Consider the following 24,086-nt stretch of genomic DNA (forward strand, 5'->3'; position numbering starts at 1 on the left):
TATACAATAATGCAATACGAATAATATCTCTTAATTCAATATAATAATATTCAATTTTCAATACAAAATTTTATACACAATACAATGTACAATACAAGTTTTATAATAATAAGCTAACACTTAACTAACTTAGGAAGCTTCTTCTTGGGGTAAAATTGCAATTTTTGTAATTCCACGCTTAATGATGCCCTTTGCTGTCTGTATTTCTACTACTCTAACCTTACCGTCAACTCCAGGAAAAATTCTTGTAATGCGCCCTAACACCCATCTACAGACAGGAAGCTCATCCTCCTTAACTAGTACTAGCATACCTATTTTAATATTCGTTTGTTCTACCTTCCATTTTGAACGCTGTTGTAGTGTGTTTAAATAGTCCCTATGCCAACGATTCCATATCAACTGGACAAATCTGATAGTTCGTTTCCATCTTGAGAGTCTGTTTTCAGGTATATCAATTAATTCGGGTTCTACTATAGCATTCAAGGGTCTTCCAACGAGAAAATGACCTGGTATTAATGCCTCTAAATCATTTACATCGGAAGATAAGGGAGTAATAGGGCGAGAATTTAAAACAGACTCTATCTGAGTTACTACAGTTAATAACTCCTCGAAAGTCAACCTTGCATTACCTACAATCCGCTTTAAGTGATATTTCACGAATTTTATTCCAGATTCCCATAGTCCACCAAAATTAGGTGTCCGTGGGGGAATAAACTTCCATACTATTCCTTCTTCACCTAAATAATCTGCTAATTTTTTGTCAGGATTTCTAATTAAATTGTTAATTCTTTTCAATTCGGCATTTGCGCCAACGAAGTTTTTTGCATTGTCTGAGAAAATGATTGAGCATTTTCCGCGCCTAGCAATAAATCTCTTTAAGGCGGCAATAAATGCGTCAGTGGTGAGATCACTCACTAGTTCGAGATGCACTGCCTTTGTTATAAGGCAAATGAAAAGAGCTATATATACCTTATGAAGAGTTCCTTTCCTCTGTCCCTTGTACCTAATAAAAAATGGACCGCAAAAATCGGTGCCGACATGATTAAAGGGTGAGCTTGGATTTACGCGCTCTGCAGGTAATGACCCCATAATTTGTTCGATAGTGACTGGTTTATTTTTACTACAAATTATACATTCATGGGTAATCTTTCTAGTTAAATTCCTACCTTGTAATGGCCAAAATTTCTGTCTCATAAAACACAATAATGCTTGCGAACCTACGTGTAAATATTTCTGATGATAATGCTCAGCAATCAGCTTAGTTAGTTTGCATTTAACAGGCAAAATTATTTGATGTTTTTGTGAAAACATTACATTGGCCCCTTGTAATCGGCCTCCTACTCTCATTACATTATTTGCATCCAAAAAAGGGTTCAAAGAAAGTAAATTACTTTTATTATTAACGGGTTTACCTTGTGCGAGGGAGTTGTAATCTGAATAAAAACTACATTTTTGAACCTCTCTTACTAAAAAGGATTCTGCCTCATTTAACTCCTTTGAACTTACCCCTCCTGTTCTTCTCTGTGCTCCTTTCTGTTTTGCACACCTAGAGTTCCAAATGAACCTGAAAATATAACTAACAATACGTAATAATTTTAAATAATTGTTAGTGATATCTAGGACATTATCAATAAATTTTGAAGGCAAAGTGCATAAACAAGCAATGTCAGTTCTTTTTCTCAGTTCATTAGAAAATGTCTCTGCTTTTTCTAATTGTTCAAAGTCAATGTTCTTGTTAGGTATGACACCCTCACTCAAGAATGGAGGACCTTTCCACCACAGATCAGCATCATGCAGCTTGTCAAAATTCAGTCCTCGGGAAATAAGGTCTGCTGGGTTCTCCTCTGAACGCACATAATTCCACTGGCATGTCTGTGTTAGCTCTTGGATCTGCAACACTCGATTAGCAACAAAAGTTTTTAGTACATGCGGAGGATTCTGAAGCCATGCTAACACTATGGTTGAGTCACACCACAGACATATTTTACTGATGTCCAATTTCAATAAAGGCACCACCTTTGCAACAAGCTGTGCTAGCAGTACAGCTGCGCAGAGTTCCAGTCGAGGTACTGTCAGCGGTTTTAGTGGAGCTACTCTGGACTTGCTGCAAAGCAAATGTGAAGATAAGTTATTGTCACTTCTACAGCGTAAATAGATGGCTACTCCGTATGCGTGTTCTGATGCATCTGAAAATCCATGAATTTGTATATCAGAAAAACTATCCTGTAAAACATATCTACTGACTTTCAAATTGTTGATAGATTGCATTGAATCAATAAAAAGTTGCCAATCCTTAATTATCCTTTCGGGTAGCGGATCGTTCCAATCAAACTTCAATAACCAAAGTCTTTGGATGAAGATTTTTGCTTTTGTTATCCCTGGACCAAGCAGTTCTAATGGATCATAAATGCGAGCAATATCAGACAACACTGTTCTCTTTGTGTAAGTAGTTGGTTTCTTGATGGTTGATTTGTACGAAAAACAATCTATCCTTGGATTCCATAATAATCCTAAAGTTTTGATGCTCTGATCGTCATCGAAATTACTGAAAGAATATTCCTCTTGTCCATCCGGAAACTGCAAAAGATCAGGATGATTAGCACACCATCTGTGCAGACGCATTCCTCCACGTGATAATAGGTTAATCAATTGCGACTGTAATTCTTTAGCCTCTATTAGAGTATGGGCTCCTGTGAGTACGTCATCGACATAAAAATCCCTTTGTACTATTGGCGCTGCTAACGAAAAATTATTTTTCTCGTCTTCTGCTAATTGATTAAGTGTGCGTGTTGCTAGATATGGTGCGTTGGAAGTACCGTAAGTTATAGTCTGCAGTCAATAGACCTTAACTGGTTCTTCTTCACTACTCTTCCATAAGATGCGTAATAAATCTCTTTGATGTTCTTTAATCAAAATCTGACGATACATTTTTACAATGTCTGCTGTGAAGGCAATTTTATGCGTTCGAAATCTGCAAATAATATCAAATAGTTCGTCTTGAACTAACCCTCCATTCAGCAGAATATCGTTTAACGAAATTCCAGTAGTCGTAGGAGCAGTGGCATCGAACACTACCCTAAGTTTAGTCCTAGGTTTCTTGGGTCTGAAAACCCCATGGTGAGGAAGATAATATGAGAAACTAGAGCTATCCCCTTCATCAATTTCTTCGGAATGGCCTAATTTATTATATTCCTTAATGAAATCTTCGTATAAGTGTTCCATTGCGGGATTGCGAGTGAAGCGTTTAAGTAGATAATTCAGTCTTTTGCTAGCGTTTTCTCTCGATTCCCCTAAAAGGCTAAGTCCTTCCTCCTTAATTGGCATTTCCACTACATATCTGCCATCACCTTGCCTCGCGTGTGTACGAAGAAAGTGCTGTTCACAAAATTCCTCTTCCTGACTTTTCACTTTTTTTGCTTTATTAATACCTTCAATCTTCCAAAACCTTCTCATGTTGTCAGATAAATTATCCCCATTTTCCACAAACCCACAAAAATTATCAACACTGCCTTGCTGCGGCATGCGTACTGACCCGCTAACAATGTATCCAAAAACTGACTGATGGAGAATCAGGTCTTGCATATTTATTCTATTTGTTCCCAGTAAATCAAAAAATATTTCGTTAGATAATAAAACATGTATTTGACCAGGTTTATAAAACTCTGGATCAGCTAAACCAATGAGTTGCAGCTGCTTAACATCAGGAATGTTTATATATCTAGCAGGCGTTACGCGAGTTATTTTTGGAACAACAAAAAATTGTAAGGTACGAATAAAATCTCTAGTAGCGTTAGCGATGGTTGCTATAGCTTTTTCCTTAACACCCATAACTGTACCATTGATACCTGAAATAGAAGCGTTTATTTTTCTTTTCTTCAAATTCAATAACTCAGCACCTTCTTTAGTAATGAAATTATTTTGAGAACCGAAATCCAGCAAGGCTCTCAGCGAGATAAATTTTCCATCATTACCCTTAACGAAAATAATTGCAGTTGAAAGTAGAACTTGTTTATTAAAAGAACTGGAAATATTCAGCGCAGTACCGTTAATGGACTTTGCTTGGTTGGTTTCATTAGTGTCACTAACCTTTTGGCTGCTTGCCATTGGAGTAAATGTATCAGCATTTGGAGAAAGATTACTGCTTAATTTATTAGTTTTGTTTGTGATTTGATTCGATGTGCCATTTGCTTTATCGAAATTTTCTTCATTTCGATCAAAATGTAAGAGCGAATTGTGAAATTTCTGACATTTTCTGCATGTATTAGAACTTTTACAGTCCTTGATTGTGTGGACCGAAGATAAACAATTAAAACATAGTTTTTTTGCCTTTACAAATTCAAATCGTTTCTTGACTGTTAGATTTAAGAATTGCGCACATTTCAACAATAAATTATCAGCTTTACAATAAGGACAATTTTTTGAATTTTCCGAAAGTGATGTAAGAGCTTTGGTATTAAATGAACGTTTCGATTCCCCATGCGGAGGTTTGTAATGTGATAGGGTGCGAGCGTGTTCCTTCAAAAAACATGTCAGTTGTTTAACCGTTCCTATCTCGTCTTTTTTAAGTGACCTTTCCCACCAACACCGAGTATTTCTATCCAACTTTTCAACTAATAAATAAACAATTAACGTGTCTGAAAATTCTTCCACCTTTTGCTCCAATGCTTCCAAGGATAGTAAACATTCATACACCTTATCGATAAATTTTAAAAGTGACGAAGTAGAATCACTCGTTTGAGGTATAGAAATTAATTTCTTTATGATAGAATTGATCAAATCTTTTTTGTTGCAATAGCGATCAACCAACAGATTCCATGCTATGTCATAATTCGAATCTGAAATTGGAATGGACTGAATAATATTTAAAGCGTCTGCCTTACACGAACTCTTTAAATATTGCAATTTTTGCGCATTAGTTAATTTGCTATTTTTATGCACAGCTGCGGAAAATAAATCCTCAAATTCAATCCATTCTTCGATTTTCCCACTAAATATTGGAAGAGACAATTTAGGCAATTTTATATCCGAAACAATTATGTCTTTACTCGAACCGTTTTCATTTGAGCAGCTATTCCTTTGAGAACGGATCTCAGAAATTTTTCTTTTAATTTTCAAATGAATTTCATCGAGATTATCTACTACATTTTCCTTTTCCTTAATGAATTCGTCAGTGTCCTTTTCTTCACAATGTGCAAATAAAGAATCGAAAATGTTACTTAATTCCTTTTTAAATTCTAATATTTTTGATTCGTATAACTCCAATAAGGAAATATCTGCTTCATCCACTGTAGAATTTACCTTATTTTCAAACTTTCTGATACTGCATTTTAAACTTTTTTTATTAGCTTTAATAGCTTTCAATTCACTCATCATGAACAAATAAATAATTTATCACTTACCGTGATTGCAGATTTCTCGACAGCAACACCGGAAATGAACGATGACACAGTATTCAATCTTAATTGCGTAATCCACACGAAAACGAAAGCATTCCAAACACTCTATATGAAGTTATGCGAAATACAACCAAACGAAAATATTCTAAATGTTCTAAAAAGTTAATTTTAGCAACGATGTCTTTTACCTGTGGCTCGGCGGGCCATAAAGTGTTCATGCGATGCGTGCGTTGTTATACAACAATTTCAAATTAACTAGAAGTGGACTGTACTAAATATTTTATTCAACAACCTTAATCAAATGCGTGCCATCTTTCAAGCGATGACTTACTACTAACAACAACAGCAATAAAAAATAAAACTGAGTAAGCGTTTACAGGGTTACTGTAATGAACATCTGCGCCATGCAAGGCGCCAAGAAGAGAAAAAATGACGTAATCTTACAGTTAAATAGTCTTAATGACTTAACACCGGGAATGACTGAACCGAAGAGTCGGAAGCTGTGCTCTGTGTGTCGTCGAGTGCATCGCGAGTTTTAGCGTGGAGAGTCTCGAGAGTACGTGGAATTCCGAGAACGACCAAGCAGAGTCGGGAGCTGTACTCCGGAAAGCAGAGTCGGGTGCTTTCCAGGAAGCTGTCTCCACCGTTATTGCCTGACAGTGTGAAGGCTGCGTCGCTGATTGTTCCAGCGTGTTTATAGTAGATCTTCGACTGTAAAAGTATTTTCAGTCCCTAAAACTAACTAAAACTGCTAAACTAAATGGCTTTATTTATCATTAATATTGATAAATAAAGTGTGTTTCGATACTTCCTCCAGTGTCGTCGTTATTCACTCCAAATCTGCGAACCCCGTACGAACGTTAAGGAAGAAAAAAGCGTAACATCTGGTATCAGAAAAGAAAAACGCAACAATATGATGTTTTCTAAATTTCCGTGATTAAAAACGACTTTTCTTTCTGCATATTCTTTGTATGTATTGTGTTTGCGCATTCTCATTTCAAATTCTACCATACCTACCTACAACCCACCAGCGATCGGGCGGTAAAATAGCTGATTACTGGTAGTTCCGACCTGAATTCCATTCCAGGTGAATGGGGATATTCCAGGCTGCATGGCCATTTTCGTGGTTATCTGTAGCATGTATATGAGCCAGTTTCCCTTAGAAAGTCCTCCACGAAGGTATCCCTCTCCTTAGTAAGATAGCTCAAGTGTTCTTTCCCAGAATGAACATTGATACTTCGGTGAGTGTACTGAGACATAGCAGGAGAAAAGGTCCTGCTCATGGTAGTTCATTATTGAGTCCCGAATTCAGTCTGACTCGTATTAAAATCCGCAGATAGATTCTCCAGATGAGACAAATATCAGGGGGAAATATACTGATGCACTTTGCATCCGGGGGGAACACATGGACGAATCAAGAGAAGTGGGAGGAGCTTGCCAACTACTTCATACATACACTGTGCACATGAAAACAAAAAAGTGCTAAAACAAAAGAAAATATTTACAGTATATAACACTATGACCATTCAAAATAATCATAAAAAATCCGTATGATGGAGCTAGGCCAGAATCAGCCGAACCATATCTACTTTACATGAAAACTACTACTTTGGCCATGCTCTGTCACTTAGAATTGTGACCATCGGTTCTGTTACTTCCTGCATATAAGTGTACATGTGTATGCGCGCTTGTGTGCCTGACAAAGGCAAAATTGGTCGCAGATCTGATTTAACTTGTTTTCTAATGTATATTTCTGCAGCCCATTAAACATACATATAACAGAAAACATATTACATGCTATAAATACGGAATATGTTTATTTCATATACTTCATAAATACATCTGATTATCGTTTTACAAAGCTATCAGATACACTAATTTGTAGATTTGTGATCCGTTCGCTTTTGTAATAAAAACTACTAACAAAACATAAATTTAAGTATATTTCATTCTAGTGTATTTTTCAGAACACTAAACTGCTTTATTAAATTTCATTTCATTGTTCTACTTACAATTTCCTCTGAATTCTCGAACCGATATTTTAAATCGCATTCACGGCATCTTGTGTGAAGATTAAAACAAGGAAAACCGTGCTCAAAACAATTTTAAAAACTTGCGAACCAGACAATGCAATCCGATTTGTATCTCAACAACTCCCTTCGAAATCGAAATCAGGAAAGAAAAGGACTCAGCAATTCTGTGCTTGTTTTGACACTTTATGTTGGGCAACGTAGCAAAGCCTGCCGTTAAAAAATTAACCCATTTTCCCCAAAGTTCGCAAAGCGTGTGTCTTGAATATTATAGCCCAAGGCTCAAATATTTATCAGCAGATTTTCAAACCAGTTCAGTCCAGTTCCTTATTTCCTTAATAATGAGAAAAGACAGCCATTACAAGGAATAGTTAATCAGCATTCTAGATCACTTTTGAACTGTACACCAAGAAAAAAAAAAACATTATCTGGTATGATATCTTAAGGAATTACTTAGGGAGATGCAAAATGAGCGATTAAGTCGATTAAGAATTCCTAATACGATTCATTAAAAAAGCTATTAGAAATTTTTTCAAAGAATGATTGGTTTCTTAAAAGGAATGCTGTCGGATACATCCCAAGGATAATCGCTACAGAACTTTCAAACTTGAACAAAACACCAGACGAAAAGTGGTTCATTTTGCGATCAATCTCAATCTCAAAATAAGGCATATAAAAAGGGCTCTTGCAACCACGATATTTTCCCTCATAAATTGCCAAATGTAATGTAACATTAGGTTTGAAGCATTATCGTACAAGTCACTTTCTGGAATCTGATGTTCGCGAATTTGTCTACTTTATGACCCATTGTACTACCTGTATCAAAGTGCGGCAAACTCGATAGTTTTTCTGTACTTTTCTCAGCATTCCTATTGTATTTTTGGCAATTATTAATAACGATTTTTCTGGCTCCGACAGAATAAACAATCCCTTACAAATCGCTTGGTTAATATACGTTGTAACCGTCTCGCCTGTAAGGTACTTTTATATCGCCTTCGTCTCCAATATTTACTCTATGTCATAAAGATTACATATCATTTGATTAATGGCATAGCAGACTTATTATTTCCGAAACGCTCCTTGTTAGAGAATTAACGTTCCCAACGCAAGGCACGATATGCGATACGGAGCCGTGTACCGTATCACACACCCCAAACAACACTCATGCCATATGACACGCATGCCCTCTTCCAGGAATGCGGTTTATCAGATAAATTACATCGTAACTCACAGAGACATTACATTTGCTAACCTATGGATTCAAATTACACAGGTGAGCGCGCTACATTGTACGATCTGTTCTAAGAGTTGCAGGCAACTGCGAAAGGACACACTTTGCACATATTATTTTGTTCACCATTTTCGTGAATGAAAGTTTTGCAGCGATGTCATCTGCAAGCCCGATAGCTTTCCCTTGATGATATAATTCCTTATCTGTGTGAAACTCTTCAAAAGAATCTTCTCTGTGTCTTAGTATAAAACTGGCAAATCTGTGACTTTATATTCTCACATTAAATACAGCGTTATTGAAAAAGATGACTCAGTTTTAAATCACTATAATGTATAGGCGAAATAAATTTTTGCTAGGAAATTTTACTCAAATCAGCACAGACTTGAACTGGCGAACTTATATGAAACTGGCAACCGTGCGCTCGCTGTAGTACGAAGGTTTTTTTAAAAAGTTTCATAACTTTTTTAAAAAGTTTAATGCAACTTTTTGCAAATATTTATGGAGCACTGCTATATGATGTAAAGGGATTACTTGTTATTGTTGCTAGAGTATCCCAGACATAGTCAGTCAACTGTACATAGATAGAAAAAATACCGCTTTGATACCTGGAAATTTACTAATGGAGCGCATATTGAAACTGATGCTAATAAATTTACTAATAATAGTACAGAAATAATTTAACTTGCATGCTTATTTTGCTCTAAAAATCATTAAAACTGGATCTAAATATTGGAATATTGTATTTTTTCCTTCTTCATGTGCACAGACTGCTCAAGCTATGCCTTGATGAACAAAGCGACAACTATTCTAGCAAACTTTCGATAGGAGGAAAACTGTGGCATATCCTGACTATGGATTACCTTCCGAGAAACTAGTACCTTTATTAGATGGCACATTTGTGTAAATATAAATTGATGCATCTAGGGAAGAAGGTTTCATCAAAGTGAAGACCCCAACTGTCCCGTCCCCCATCCGAACTACAGGACAGACATTTTGAGCGCATCAGTATTATGGACTGCAAAAGTATGTCTCAAATCCTAGGTCAAGAAATATGTTTTCATAAACAACCAATTTTCGAAGATAATTCAGTGGTGTCAGGAGCATCGAGGAATTTATGCAAAGGGTTCATTGCTTCAGCTATCTTTGACTGTACACTGCATGAATTCTGCGTCTGCCACGTTCCAAGAATGTCGCAACGAAGAAAGAAACTGGCATGACATCCCATTTTCTTCTGTAGCATTAATTATGATGGCCATAGTGTTTGGCGGGGCAATTGATTGATTGCTACACTGGGGATCGTCTTACCGACCCGGGATCTAGCTTTATGGTTCGCATTCCAGCCCTTCTGTTAGCTCGCGTACAGTATTCCCGGCATGATAAATAGCCACCGTTACATTGCTTAGGTGCTGGAGCATAACGGATTTGTCCGTTATCTTCAGGGCCTAAATCAAGCCAGTTACCATTAAGACAATACATGACTGGTTGAGACATGCAAAATCTAGCAGCTGATAGATTCCCACTGCATTTCTTCTCTTAGTCCACACATTAACTGATCTGTTGCAACTAAACACGGAAACTGCCGATATTTTCTTTTCCATCGATAATACCCTCCTCAAGGTTGCGTATGTTGGCTTATTACTATACTATGACAGTAGTACTTCGGGAGGTACAATAACATGAACCCATTTCCTATAGCCAGAAAGGCAGCCAAGGCTATTCCAGCGGTCGTGGCTCCGGTCATGCGAGTGAGCTAGCGGAGAACTCCCTTTTGGGACTTTTTGACAACTTCCCTACCTAATACGGAGGTGTGGGGTCTGTGTATGTAGTGCCTGACATTGAGATCGCGGAAGAGGTAATTTAAAGATTTCCACCGATAATGAATTTAGTTAGCTTTTTGGCCAAAAGCCCCATTACCGGAATTATCTTATACTTTTACGGTTGGGCCATATACGATAGGTTTGCCCTTGAGACGCAAACCAAATATGTGTATCTAAAGATGGAAACTTATCGGCCATCTTATGGTAAGAGGTATAGACAATGACCTACAGAAGACTAGCAACGCGTCAAAACTGCATGAATAAATATATTGCAGGCATGCATCCAACGTCTATGCCAAGCCGTACAGTAGCAGTATAAGATGCTACCAATTGTGGTTAGATAAAATACTAATTTCTTTACACTCTTTTAGTCAAACTTTTTAAGCTTCGATAAATTAATTCTTGTACCATAAATAAGTGATGCCTATTATAACAAACTTTAAAATCTAAAATTTAATTATGAGTACATATAGTTCTCGAAATCTACACTAATATTTTTCTCAAATAAACCATCATTAACATTGGAAATATCGAACGAAAAAGGAGATGTACGAGGTACTGCACCGCAGGAAATAGTATATACTACGAAATATTATATGATATAAAACATATTTAATTAAAATTACCTTTAGAAGAAGTTTGAAGCCATTTTTCGAAAGCAACATCTTTGCGTCACCGATTATCAACTTTTCTTCTCCCCTTTTTTTTGCGTTGTTGTTGTTGTTGCCAGACTGCCATTTTTTTAAGCGTTCCCTAAAGAATTTTCAGATGCGCACATATATAATGAACATGTTTCTGGCAATTACCACATTTTCTTTTATAATTCCTTACATTCAGTGCTAAACATTGTATTATACAAAAGCGAGATAAGAACATCCTTTTTGAACGTTAAACAAAAAAAAAAAAAAAAAATATGAAAAGGTAGGAAACAATTCGAATACACAAGCAAGCAAGCAAGTTGACTGAGAATGTAACTTCTAAACATATAATTCGAGAAAGAATGTTCCCTCAAACAGTTTTGGCATTTAAAAAAAAAATAATAATAAGGTTGTCGTAGAAATTAAAAGCAAACCGTGAAAAATTATATACAACTAAAAATGCTACATGACAGATTTCAACAATTTGTTTTTTAGCCAATGAGAAATAAACTGTTAAAAAAGATAATGTTGAAAATTTTTCGCTTATGTAAATTCGATAACTTTTTTGGTTACTCAGTTTCTTTTACGCCATTTTTCCCGCTTGGAAATGAAAAACTTTTTTCACCGTTATACGCAGTGAAGAACATTTTTCTTTCCTTTCAGGTAAAAATATAGATAAAAGAAACCGATTCCAGTAATCTTTTTTTTTTTTTTTTTTTTTTTTTCTTTTAAGTAATCCGAAAATTTAATTTATTTAGAGACAAGGATATTTAAAATGAAATCTGCTTCTGAACTACTGCTGCTGTAGTTTTAAATATGAAATATAATATGAAAAATGGATATTTTTCATTAATAGTGTTAAAAAATACTATTTAATTAATTTTTTAAGTTATTTCAGAAAAGTATAAAATGAAACCTTACGCAATTTTGACATTCTGGCAACACGATAAAAATGTTATCGATTTCAAAAGAAACAAAGGTATTTTCGCGATATAAAATTCCGTTGCAATAAATTTGTCGCAAATTTCGTATACGATATTCTGATGGGCTTTCAAAACTTTAATTCATCCATTTTTTCCCCTTCGTTTCATGCATCAAGTTATTGGATTTTCGAACCATGTCGCACAAAAGTATTCGAATTTATATTTTGCTCATGTATTTATCTATCATTGTTTCATTGTTTCTTATAGTTTTTTTATTTCTATCATTGTTTCATTGTTGCTTAGATGCAGCTTTTCAGTAAGGCGATACTGCTTTTATAGCGCAATTTGTTCTGATTTTTCCCCCCAAAAAAGTGTGCAATGTAACTTATTTCCTTCCATTTGTTTGCCAAGTAAGAATTTTTTTTATTTATTTTTAATTTATTTATTTATGTATTTTTATTAATTATTTATTTAGTTGTTTATTTATTTTTACAAATTCCAGAGAATTTACCAAGCGATAATTGCCTGCTTCTATTAATATGACACTTTAACTTGCTTTTCCTAAAATATCGTCTGCTTGCGGAAAGAATATTCTATGCCGGTAATTGTTTCTTCTAAATGCAGAGAACATCTGCTGTCACGGATTCGAAAGCAAAGCAAAGAATAGTAATAAAGTTAGTAAAGTAAGAGTTTGACGAGAATGGAATTGTGTGCTGCGCAATAATGCGCCGACACACAATTCCATTCTCGTTAAACAGTTTCTAGCATAGAAAATTGTCGCGATTCTCAATCTCACGTTATTCATCAGATTTGCCACCTGTAAACAATTTTCTCTTCCCTAAAATGGAGGATCATCTAATAGTCCATTATTTCAATAGCACTGAAAAGACAGATAATTGAAACCACAGATTCATGTAGTATTCTAAAAGATATTTCCATGAAAAAATCAAACAGCTATATGAATGACGCGAGTGATATAGTATAGATTTACAAACATCGTTTCGATTTTGCATTAATTTAATTCTAAAAATGTGTAGACGCACTGTATAGTCAAAGCTTTGAAACACAAAATTTCATAAAAACATTAGTTTTAAAAATTTTGAATGATCGTGAAATTAATTTTAACCGTCTTTCGAAATTAATTTTAACAGAAACTTTAAAATTCTCACAAAAATGCTAATTAATTTAAATGAATTCCCAATAATCCCTCCCCAGAAATATTTCGATGTTGCTAATTATATAAAAGGACACGTGAACATCTGTTTAAATCCATATTGTTAAATTCGAAGTTGCACATGCGTGGCTGATTGGCGCAGCCGTTTTTACACGCTGCCACCCATGATCAACGAATTTCTGAATAATATTTACCGCTACGTTAAGCGCTTAGCATGTTAATGGCTGAAGCTAAATATTCTCTACCTTAGAAAAAAGGAAATAAAGCAAATTCCTTCGCCTTCATTAACCGCTACCGAAAGCTAAACAAAAAGCTCGTTAACCATAACTGTATTCAGAACATAGAATCCGGTTAAGAAAGAAAGTGCAGTGAACTTTCGATAACTTCTTGGCAAAACAACCATGGAATTTTATTGCAGTTATCGCTAGATGTTTGTTTTGGTTTGCAGCACTTCCTAAAAAAAGAATTCTGATTTTAACTCGGCCAACATAGCCTGAACTTTGAAGAAAGTTACTTCAGAATTTTAATCTAGAGATGCGTCTGCGTACTTAAAAAGTAAAGATAAAAGTTTGAGTATATTTTTGGATTGCATTCTGGTTGGAAGAGAGGCTCATCCGTTACTTAGTGGATGGGAATGATGGTAATTCATCCCGGGGTCTGTTACAGATCACGTAGATCAGTGATTCTCAACCAGTGATACCTAAATACCTGTAGATATACGATTGCGAAAGGTAGGCGAAAACATTATCAGCAACGGCAGAAAAAAGTGTAATAAATGCTGATAAAAAGAAAAATATTCAAAAAGTTTAAATTTCTTCTATTTATACTGTTAAAATCTGTGCTACGTGTGTCTCTTTGTTTGTGGCATTATCTCCTCATGGAGATAATGCCACAAATGGCGCGGAGTTGAATTTCGATAGAAGTAACCTTGGATTCGTGAGAAGCTATTTCGACCATTCTCATCTTCGTACGCCTTTAATTAGCAGAGATATTAATTAAAAACTCTGAAAACGCTAATTTTCGGCTTCATTTTTCCGAGTGGCAACAGTCTCGGAGATAAAAATTTGCTTTATTTCGAGAAGTGTTGCCACTCAAATCGTTTGTTGATCAAAAATTTGCAAGTTTTAAAAATATGAAATAAAAATAACATTGCCAAATATTAAACATATTATTATTATATGAGGTCATGTTCTGACGTTGAAAAAATAACGCAACTGTATGTGGCGTCGCTGTATGTCGAAAATTGTTCGTTAATGTCAGCAATTTAAATAAATAGCTGTTGGCAACTTTTTTGTTTCAGGTTAGTATAATTACACGATATGTTATTGTCACGTTGAGTCTATTATTAATATTGAGAAAATATTGTTGTATTACATTAAATTCAAAGCATGACGTTATACGCATTAATCTGAAGTGCCAAAAGTTTTTGTTTTCTGGTTCGGCAATTAAAAATTATTTACGAATTGGTTGTTGCTCGGAAAGAATGAACTGATTTCTCTTATACTTTCTTTCTTTTCGCCATCAACGGAACAGCTGGCCCACTGGGTTAGGTGCTTTTCAGCCTGTTGGATCTTGTCGATGGAATTAAAAATAAATATATGAATAAATATAAATAAACAGCTTAGCACTGTGTCCTCCGCGGAATGGCCACGAAACGAGGAACATTGAAATAAGGACCAGAACGTAGAAAGAAGGTGCATGGTAGGGACTGCTGAAACTAAGCGGAACACTTTTCACTATTATGGTATATGTTAGGCATGCAGTTATATTAAAGATGTGCTTTAATAATCAGGTGCAGATGTAAAGATGATCAAATACATTACAAATTGTGGAATACATTAACTGAGTTCTGGATTAATCATAATATTAAATATAATTAAAAAACAGCAAAAACAAACAACAACAACAAACAAACAAACAAAAACCAATAAATAAATAAATAAATAAAATAAAAAATAAAAAAACAAATTAAGTAAATTAATATATATACGGAGCGGGCTGCTAACGGCATGGTGTCCAAGGAAAGAAGTCAATCCAGGCTGTCAGCAATGCTTTTAGCAATGGTAGTGCAGTCTCTAATGCGGCTGAGCGCATATTTATTCTTAATTGTGCTCTTGAACCCTGCCGGCATATTGATTGCAGTTGGTCTTTTAAATGTGAATTCCCTGTGTGCGAGCAGTCAAACAGATAGTGATCTGAGTCACCAGTACTGCCACAAATACATTGGTCACTGTCTCTTAGGCGAAATCTGTGAGGATAGGACATATATGGGCCATGCCCTGTCAGATAATGTATGAGGTGCGAAGAGTTGCTATTTAAATTGTGGTTAACTTTTGGTTGGAAATCATATAGTCTTCTGCCTGTGGTGCTTGTCTCCAGTAGTTTTGCCACTGCTTCATTAGTTTACATTTGAGAGTAGTTTTCAGATATGAGTGCGGAAGGGGCATATCAATGCTACTCACGTGGGGTTCATTGGCTGCGCCTTTCGCAATCATATCCGCTGCTTCATTTCCTTTAATCACCGATTCCTTTAATTTCTCCATTTCCTTTAATTTCTTTCATACTGAAATGTTTTCATACATTTGCTTTTCAGGGATACATAGAACTTACAAATTTTGCTTTATCCGCAATCCGCTCACCTGGTGGCCCGCTAGTTTACTGTTAAATAATGAAAATTCTGTAGGCATGTTTCTTTCTCACTTTGGGAATTAGAAGGTTGCACCTAGAGCCAATAAATTTTTAATTAACATTGTCCTTCATCTCGACACTCGAATTTTGAATTTCACATTTAATTTTTTATTTATTTTACATGTTATGGGAACATAATGAAATTTTGATTAAAAATTTCATTATATTCCCATTATGTTTATATTTTAACTAAATTAAAAGCAATGCGTTGCGTAAAATAAATATTTTCAAAAAAAAAAAAAAAAAAAAAAGCGGTTGAAAAGAAATGTGTTGCCACTCAGCAAAACATAAGATGTTTGTCTTTCATATTAAAGCAACTAAGGGATTTAGATTTAGAGGAAATGTGTTGCACAGCCAGCAATGAAATATTTTTATTTTGAACGCGGCAGTGTGTTGCCATTCAGCAAAGCCTAAGATAGTTAACTTATCTTTCGAATTTAATCTCTCTGTTACTAATTAATAAACTAAGCGATTTGAAAGTTGTGAAGGAATCTCTTCCCTTTTGTAATTATGAATCATCAGCTGGATTTGTGAAATGACACCAACTGGAATAATTAAAATTATTATTATATATATATTTGTAATAAGTATTATGGGGAACTGACCGTGCAAGCAGCTTACTTTGATATAAAGAAAGCAATTGCAGAGATTTCCGGGGTGGCTGTTACTCCCAAAAAATGTACAAAACTACATTGCAACTAGTACCATAAAATGTAACTAGTCTTACCTACAGCACTCATATTGCTCAATTCCTATGCATTGCAATCACCAGTCCTTCCCCACTGTGTCAAATCTGTAAGAGAAAGCTGATAATACAGTTTTAGTTTTGCCTTTAATTTCCTATAACAAAGTTACACATTCATTGACTTTAAAATTGGTACTTTATTGTGGTACAACTTTATTCCTAGTGTTTTCAAGTTTAGACCAAAATCTTTTCTATAAATAATAAATTCATCAGTTTCCTCAATTTCAGTTCATCAGTTAAATAATAAATAAATTCATCAATTTCCTCATTTTTTTCTCTATGTTTTACAAACGGTGATAATCAAAACAGCTACATAACATTATGTTATTTTTTTGTTCCAAAATATGTGTTATCGCTGTGTTTATTTGAAATAAACAATGTTATAATTGGTCTTTGTTTATATTTTTCCAACTTTATTCATTGAAGGCTATTGATTTTATGATATCAAAATAATAGGACAGTAAGATATATGGCGAGAATACGGAAGAAGGAGGTAAGAAGTTAAATTATTTTAATATGGCAAAGCACAAGAAAGATGTCTAAGGAGAGGAATGCGTTCGTGAAATGATTTCTGGGGAGAACTGGCTCGTATTCACGTTACACATGAAGAAATGACGAACCAGGCAGTTCGCCTGGCTTCCAACATCAAGACTATCAGTATTCAGTAGTCACTAGTAGTAAAGAAAGGAAAGGCTAGATTCTAAAGCGAAAAGTTACGGATATGCCGTAATTACGAAAGGGGTACAAGAAAGAAAGAAAAAAAAAATATTGGGAACCGCTGAAATTCAACACAACTCGCGTACTTTGCTATAATCAAAACTTTAATTTTGCAGCATGGGTAACAAAAATAATATTTACTAAAATAACATTTACATGTAAAAATGAAATTGTGCGGCTTTAGACTTAAGTGAAACTTAAAAAACCGAAGATTTATATTAATATATATATATATATATATATATATTTGTTTCCCAAGAAAATAGTAAAGTTAAATTAAATTTAAATAATTCTCTTGCGCCATTGCTGCAAGAAATGAAATTTGAATTTAACAAATATTCTCTATTCATATAAAGCAAATATAAAATTTTAATTTAATTAAGAAATTTTAATTGCAAAGAAATAAAAATAAAAATAATTATTATTTCTGCGAACTAATTTACAATATCATTTAAATTCTAAGAGCATATATAACTTAATTGTACGTATCTAAAACCATGAAAAAATATATTATTCCAAAAAATTTAATATATTATGATTCTCCCCCCCCCAAAAAAAATGCATAAGTGAATAATTGTTCAGCAGATAGGAGACAGACTTACCAAGGGGAAGTTACCCTCAAACCTAACTTTTCAATTACTCAATTCGTCCATATAAGCAAGGGTAAAATTAAAATTCAAAACCAAAAGTAAAACCAAATGTTGTGAATTACTAAAAAAGAAATTTAAACAGTGAAATTTTGAAAAAATAGCAAGTATATGACTAAAGTTAATTAAAAGAAAATTAAGAGTAGAAAACCATATTTTTTAGAAAACCAAAGTAATTTAGAAACATTTGCCTACCGAAGACTTCCCCAACACGAATTATGCATGTAAACCTAAAATAAACTGTATATAACTATCAAAATATAAAAATAAAAAAATAATTAAAAAATAATAAAACAAAGGCTAGTAAATAGCAAGTTTTAATTTAACTTACTTAGATATACATATATGAATTTCTGAGTTGTTCTAGCATTTGCTAAACTAGTTGAGTTGAGTAGTACTGTAAAAATAAAGGACTCTAATACAATATATATATACATATATATATGTGTGTGTTTTAAGTAATTACTCGCAGATGAGTCTGTTTGAAGCATTAAAATATGAATAATTAATATGCAGATTTAAATTTCAGATTTTTAAAAGAAAATTTCAAAATAAACTCTAACATTCAAATACCTAATTAATATGCTTTATTAGTTACGCAAAGTTCTCTTAATCTACATTTAGAGTTTAATGAGTCCTAAAGTTCCAGATTAGTATAGTTTTTATTATAAAAAATAACTAAAATTATATATACATATGTAAGATATAAAAAAATACTATAGCTGCTGTAAAAATAATTGGCGACCACAAAATTAACGATTCTAGATTTGATGCTCTCCCCGTAAATTTATCTATTCTCCCAAATTCGTGATCCTTCTATGTTATGTAACCACCTGAGATTAACCAATCATAGCTTGTCTCTACATTTACATCAGACATAGTATAAATGCTCTTGGCACAAAAAATTAAATAATTCCTTTCCTTAGCTTCTGCCACGCCAACATCCACGCTGCTTTGCTTCCCCATCTAAAATGCCTGTGTCTTATTTTTAAAATCGGTGCCCACATATTTACTATAATTCATTATGATTGGATAAATATCTACTAAGATGATTTTATATGCGTGAAAATAAAGATTGGTGATTTTATCCAAATCCAATTTGTTATCTTCATCAGTATGCCTTAGATATAAAGCCATGACGACTGCAAGCTGATTCTGCCTACGTAGTAAATTATGACATTTATATATATATATAATGTACTATAGCTATATATAACTATAAGCATTCGGTACTTACTTGTTATTCTGCTGATCGTTGGCGGAAATTTTGCAAAAATCGCCAATCGTTATTGGGAAATTCGAAAGGGTAAGGTCATCCATCCATAATTGGCACTTAATCGCGCTACTTGGCCGGTCGACGGGATAATGCTTAAGTAAAGCATTCTTAACATTTATAAATCAAACGAATTCTGACGATGCTATCAACACCGTTACAACTGAGACATTACAATCACTTTTCAGAAAAGTAATGCTGTGATATTTAAAAAAAATGAAGTATTTGTGTGCATCCCGTTCTCGCCCCCAAAACACGTTTCTCTTTTAAACGAAAGTTCGAAAGTTGTTTATGGCAGTCATGGTAGACGTGATAAACAATTAAAAAAAAGTGCGTGGGAAAATGCAGTATGTTCAAAATAAAAGAAATATTTTTTTTTTTTTTCATCTGCGAGAAAACTTCCTTAAAACCAAGTTTTTGATTTATGAAGTAGAGATACCGATTCTTAGAAGATAGTTATTTTATTTTATTGATTTTATATATTTATTTATTTATTTTTTCCTGAAGGAAGAATCGAAAAATGTAAGAGATGAATACGAATCGCTTGGGTGAATGGCGATTATTACAGCCTTTATGGTATGCCTGTTCAGCCGAGCTGACAGCTGCAAAAAAATAAAATCGCACGTATTCTGAAAATCGTCTGACAGTTTTTCATTTAATAACTTTTTTCTTTTCCTCTCTGTTATAAAAATGAATGTTTTTTAAAGATTTTCATACTGCCGAATCTAAATATGATATTTTTTTGCCCACATTCAGCTAACAATTATGAGAAAAATGAGGAACCAAATTGACTTATGCCAGGAAAAACTTCTTAGTTTCAAAAAACAGGAAATAAAAAAAAGAGGTTGTGATTCGTATAATTTCGTATACGGCAAATAATCGTGCTTAATAAACATAAACATTTATGACGCAATGAATATAACAATCACATTACAGCAAAAGTTCTATCATCGGAAAAGCGTAAATATTACAAGTTACTGCCTGTTCTTAAAAGCTAAACTAGAGCTCAAAATCAATCTTATTTACAGTTCGCATACGTTTTTTAAAACGTACCTTTACTAAATAATTTAGTACTAGGAGCCACGTGACGTAGAATAATACCGCTTGTCTAAGCATTGATTATATCGTTTGCTATTAGAAACTGTAACTGCATTTAAAATTTCAAAAAACTTTTACTTCGTTTTATAAATATATTTTTGAATGGTTTGTTAAATTTTATTTCACATAGCAATTTATTTTATTTTATTTATTTATTTTACTTTTATATTGCAATTTTTTCATTTTCTTTTCTTTCTTTCTTACCAACATTTTACAAATTTTTTATAACAATTTCTCATTATCATACTTTGGATAATGCAAATAATCCAGAGCATGCTCATTTGGTTAGGTTTTGGTGACTTTGGTTAGGTTAGACTCTGGACTTAGGTTCATATGTATAAATAATAAATTAGAAAACGGTCACATATACCGGATCTATAAGAAGACAACAAACATCAAACAAGAAAGATATATGTCCCAACTAACCACTGTTAAATTAAACGTGTTACTCTTGTCTTTTACAGTAATATTCTTATTTCCATTGTAAATAATGTCTTTAAATGGTTTTTAAAATGTGTCATTCTATTTCGGAAGCCGTTATGCAACAACATCCTCCAAGCAATTTTCTCTAAAAGATGTACGCCACAAGATAAATTTTTAAAATGTATCTCTTATTTTGGTGCTGTGTTAACCGAAATAACTAACCTAAGCGATACATCTCTTTGGTGTTTAGCAAAATGTTCCATCATATTTGAAAGATACTGACGATGAAAATATGTTCATCACTATCTGGAATATATTCCAGCTATTGAAAGTATCATTTTACTGTGTATATTTTTCTAAAGAACAGCGCTTGGATTAGACTGGACTATTTGAAATATAGCAAAGCCCACGAACGCCATCTTCCCGAGGAGATGATGCCTTCGTGGAGAACTTTTAAGGGAACTGATTCTAATACATGTTACACATGGGAAAATCACGCAAACTCTAATGTAATGTAGTCCCTTCAACGGGATTTGAATCCGGATTCAACAACCAGTGTTCAGCGATCACAACGCTCGGCCGTTGGTTAGGCATTAAAAATTCCTTGCTACTCTGTATCGGAAAATTTCCCAAATTTTTCAGCCACCTCCTTTTTCTCTTGCTTAAATTCAAATGAAAAAAAAAAAAAAAAAAAAAAAAACAGTCCCTCTCAGATTTATACATGTTTAATGAACTTCTAAACCTTCAATTCTTTTATAAAATATTTTCGCTCCTGATTGAGAGAGGTCCATGTCTGACCGTCCTCCAAATCGGTAGAATTCTAATTAAGTTCTACAGTGGCTTGTTTCTTTTTTATTTAAGAAAATTATCTAACACCCATGGCCGAGAGGTAAAAATCGCTGAATGCTGGCAATACAACCCAGATTCGAATCTCGCCACACGGGCTGGCTGTAAGGGAATTTTCGAGGTTAGGCCCAAATCCAACAGAAAAGAAAGGTTAGTCTCTTGCGAATGCTGCCGTCACTTACTTACAGAAGCGAGGAAAACGAAGGCACAAAGAGAATGCAGAAGAAATTGCATTTGAAGAGACTAAAAGTCACTGACGTCATACAAAAGTAAACCTTGTAGCGTAGTAACTTTGGTTTACCCTACGTATAATTTGAATACGAGCCAATGTGTCGCACTCAAGTCCTGCATTAAGGCATCCCTCCTTTTAAGTTGATAGCCCTCGCGCGCTTTGCCATTACCTAATCTAACCTAAACATCTATTTGGCACGTGGTACATATATTTTGTCATTCTGTTAAATGGTTTACTTAATATTTTATTTCTAATTCTATCTTCTCCTAATACGACACTTATGTAGAACTTTACATTTCTTACAAACATAATTTTCTTTTCCCAGTGGGAAAAATCCGTATATTACTAGTAGAAAGCATTGGAGGGGGTCGAAATACTGTCCCAGAAAATGATGCCATTGATAAATGTGTCCTAATATGACACAGACCTCTAGCGGAACACCTGCAGGCACGTTCGTGATCCTGGAAGCACAGAACACTCCCCCTCGGATCTCGAATGTAGGAAAGCAAAGCCGGATATGTCTTTCGATCAGAATAAATCACCTGTGACAACAATAAGGGGCGGAACCGGCAAGAGGCGCTTGGCACAGAAACAGCTTTTGAAATATTTGTAATAAAAATGCCCTTGGTGCCGAATAGCATGACCTTGAGTTGCAACACTGGGGCAAATAAATTAGACAATTTAACAGTTAAATACCATTCTATTAAAAAAAATATTCATCAAACAGATTGGCGAGGGAATAAACTTTTAATTCCGAAAAAAATTTAATTGACTTTATAATGCTTTTAAATACTTAAAAGCTTGCATAGAATTGTTTTGTAGACAATTAAAGCAAGGAAAGCATGTTTAGAATTGTTTAGAATTATACTCAGTTTTCTATATAAACTCGATAAGATATTTTAACAGATAATTCTCTCAGTTGATTGTATACGCACTGTATAAGGTTCTATACATAAGACCTCCAGATACTGTGTACAATTTTACAAAATCTCTACACAAATTTCTATGCAGCATCTATACATAACTCCATAAAAGGTATATCTAAAATTTTATGATATTCGATAGAAGCTCTCTGACCTAGGCTATAGAAAATCGGGCCATAACTCTAAATGAATCTAAAGAAATTTATGAATTTTTTAATAGATCTCTATAAGATTTTTTCAAAAAGTGTTCTTGTACTACTTTCTATAAAATTCATATACATTGTATATTTTGGCACATTTAAATGAAATTCACACGAAGCTCATTAAAACATTAACCTAAGTTATATGTCGGGTATTCTGCAAAAAGTTGGAAGCATTATTTTCAAAGTTAAGTAAAGATTACTTGAATATGGCAGAGCACACAAGGTTGCCTCCCTAAGATGAGGGATGCCTTCGCGGAGGGCTTTCTAATGGAAATGAGCTCGTACTCAAGTTATATGTACATAGAGGAAAACCACAAAAACTCCCAACCAGTAGCCCGTTAGCCAAGATTTGAAACATTGTTTATTTAAGCAACCTGACAAAGATGTTTCTGACATTTAGATAAATATTATCACGGTCGAAATGAACTGATGAAGAAAGTATGCTTTCTTGTTGGACATATCAGGTTGGCATATATATTTTCCACGACAGAAAATTACTTGACGTCTCTTACAATGGGAAATAGCCAAAGTTTCCTGTACCCAAAGCTTTCTATTTTTATTAAATAAATATAGTGCTGTCAAATGTGGCTATATATAAGTTTAAAATATGATCTTCGTAGTGCAGTAAGTTCAGCGATAAAATATATTTATCATGCATTTAGTACAACCACCTCGCTTAGATTAATGGGAAAATATGGTAAACATCCGTACAAAACCTTCTTACGTCAGATCAGCTACCACTCTCTAAACTCTTATCACCTTCTGTTTGCGAAATAAATAAATAGTCTTTCCTCATTACAGAACATATATTCCGTAACGTAGGTATTGCAAAACATTCCTCGTGAAACGCATTTCTTACATGTATCGAAAAAAACTACACTATTTAGAATACCAATTTTCTCGGAAGCACAACACATTTCAAACGGTGCGACTCTCATTTATTACGGAAGTTAATATCTGTGAAAGTTTCAGTCGACACTTTTCAATATCTTTTCACTTGCTGTGTTCAATTAATCAGCATCAAATCCTTCACTAGCGAGAGAAAAAAAAAGGACAGTAAAGTACAAAAAAAGGAAAACTGG

General features: G+C 34.0%; 1 protein-coding gene across 3 annotated transcripts in view; it reads right to left on the bottom strand.

Annotated features, from left to right (window-relative positions):
* The window catches only part of LOC118190517 (uncharacterized), a 309,842-nt gene that overhangs the window by 242,950 nt on the left and 42,806 nt on the right, over window positions 1-24,086 (bottom strand). Inside the window, exon 2 of one of the 3 annotated variants that reach the window (XM_085821046.1) lies at window positions 16,625-16,690. The exons of the other annotated variants lie outside the window; for them this stretch is intronic. The gene's annotated coding sequence lies outside the window, so the exon portion shown is untranslated. The remainder of the gene's footprint in view (window positions 1-16,624; window positions 16,691-24,086) is intronic. 3 annotated transcript variants of the gene reach the window in all.

The sequence above is a fragment of the Stegodyphus dumicola genome, chromosome 7 (genome assembly GCF_044657685.1).
Source record: "Stegodyphus dumicola isolate Sdum_Otavi_A_Nest chromosome 7, ASM4465768v1".
Taxonomy (NCBI): Eukaryota; Metazoa; Arthropoda; class Arachnida; order Araneae; family Eresidae; genus Stegodyphus; species Stegodyphus dumicola.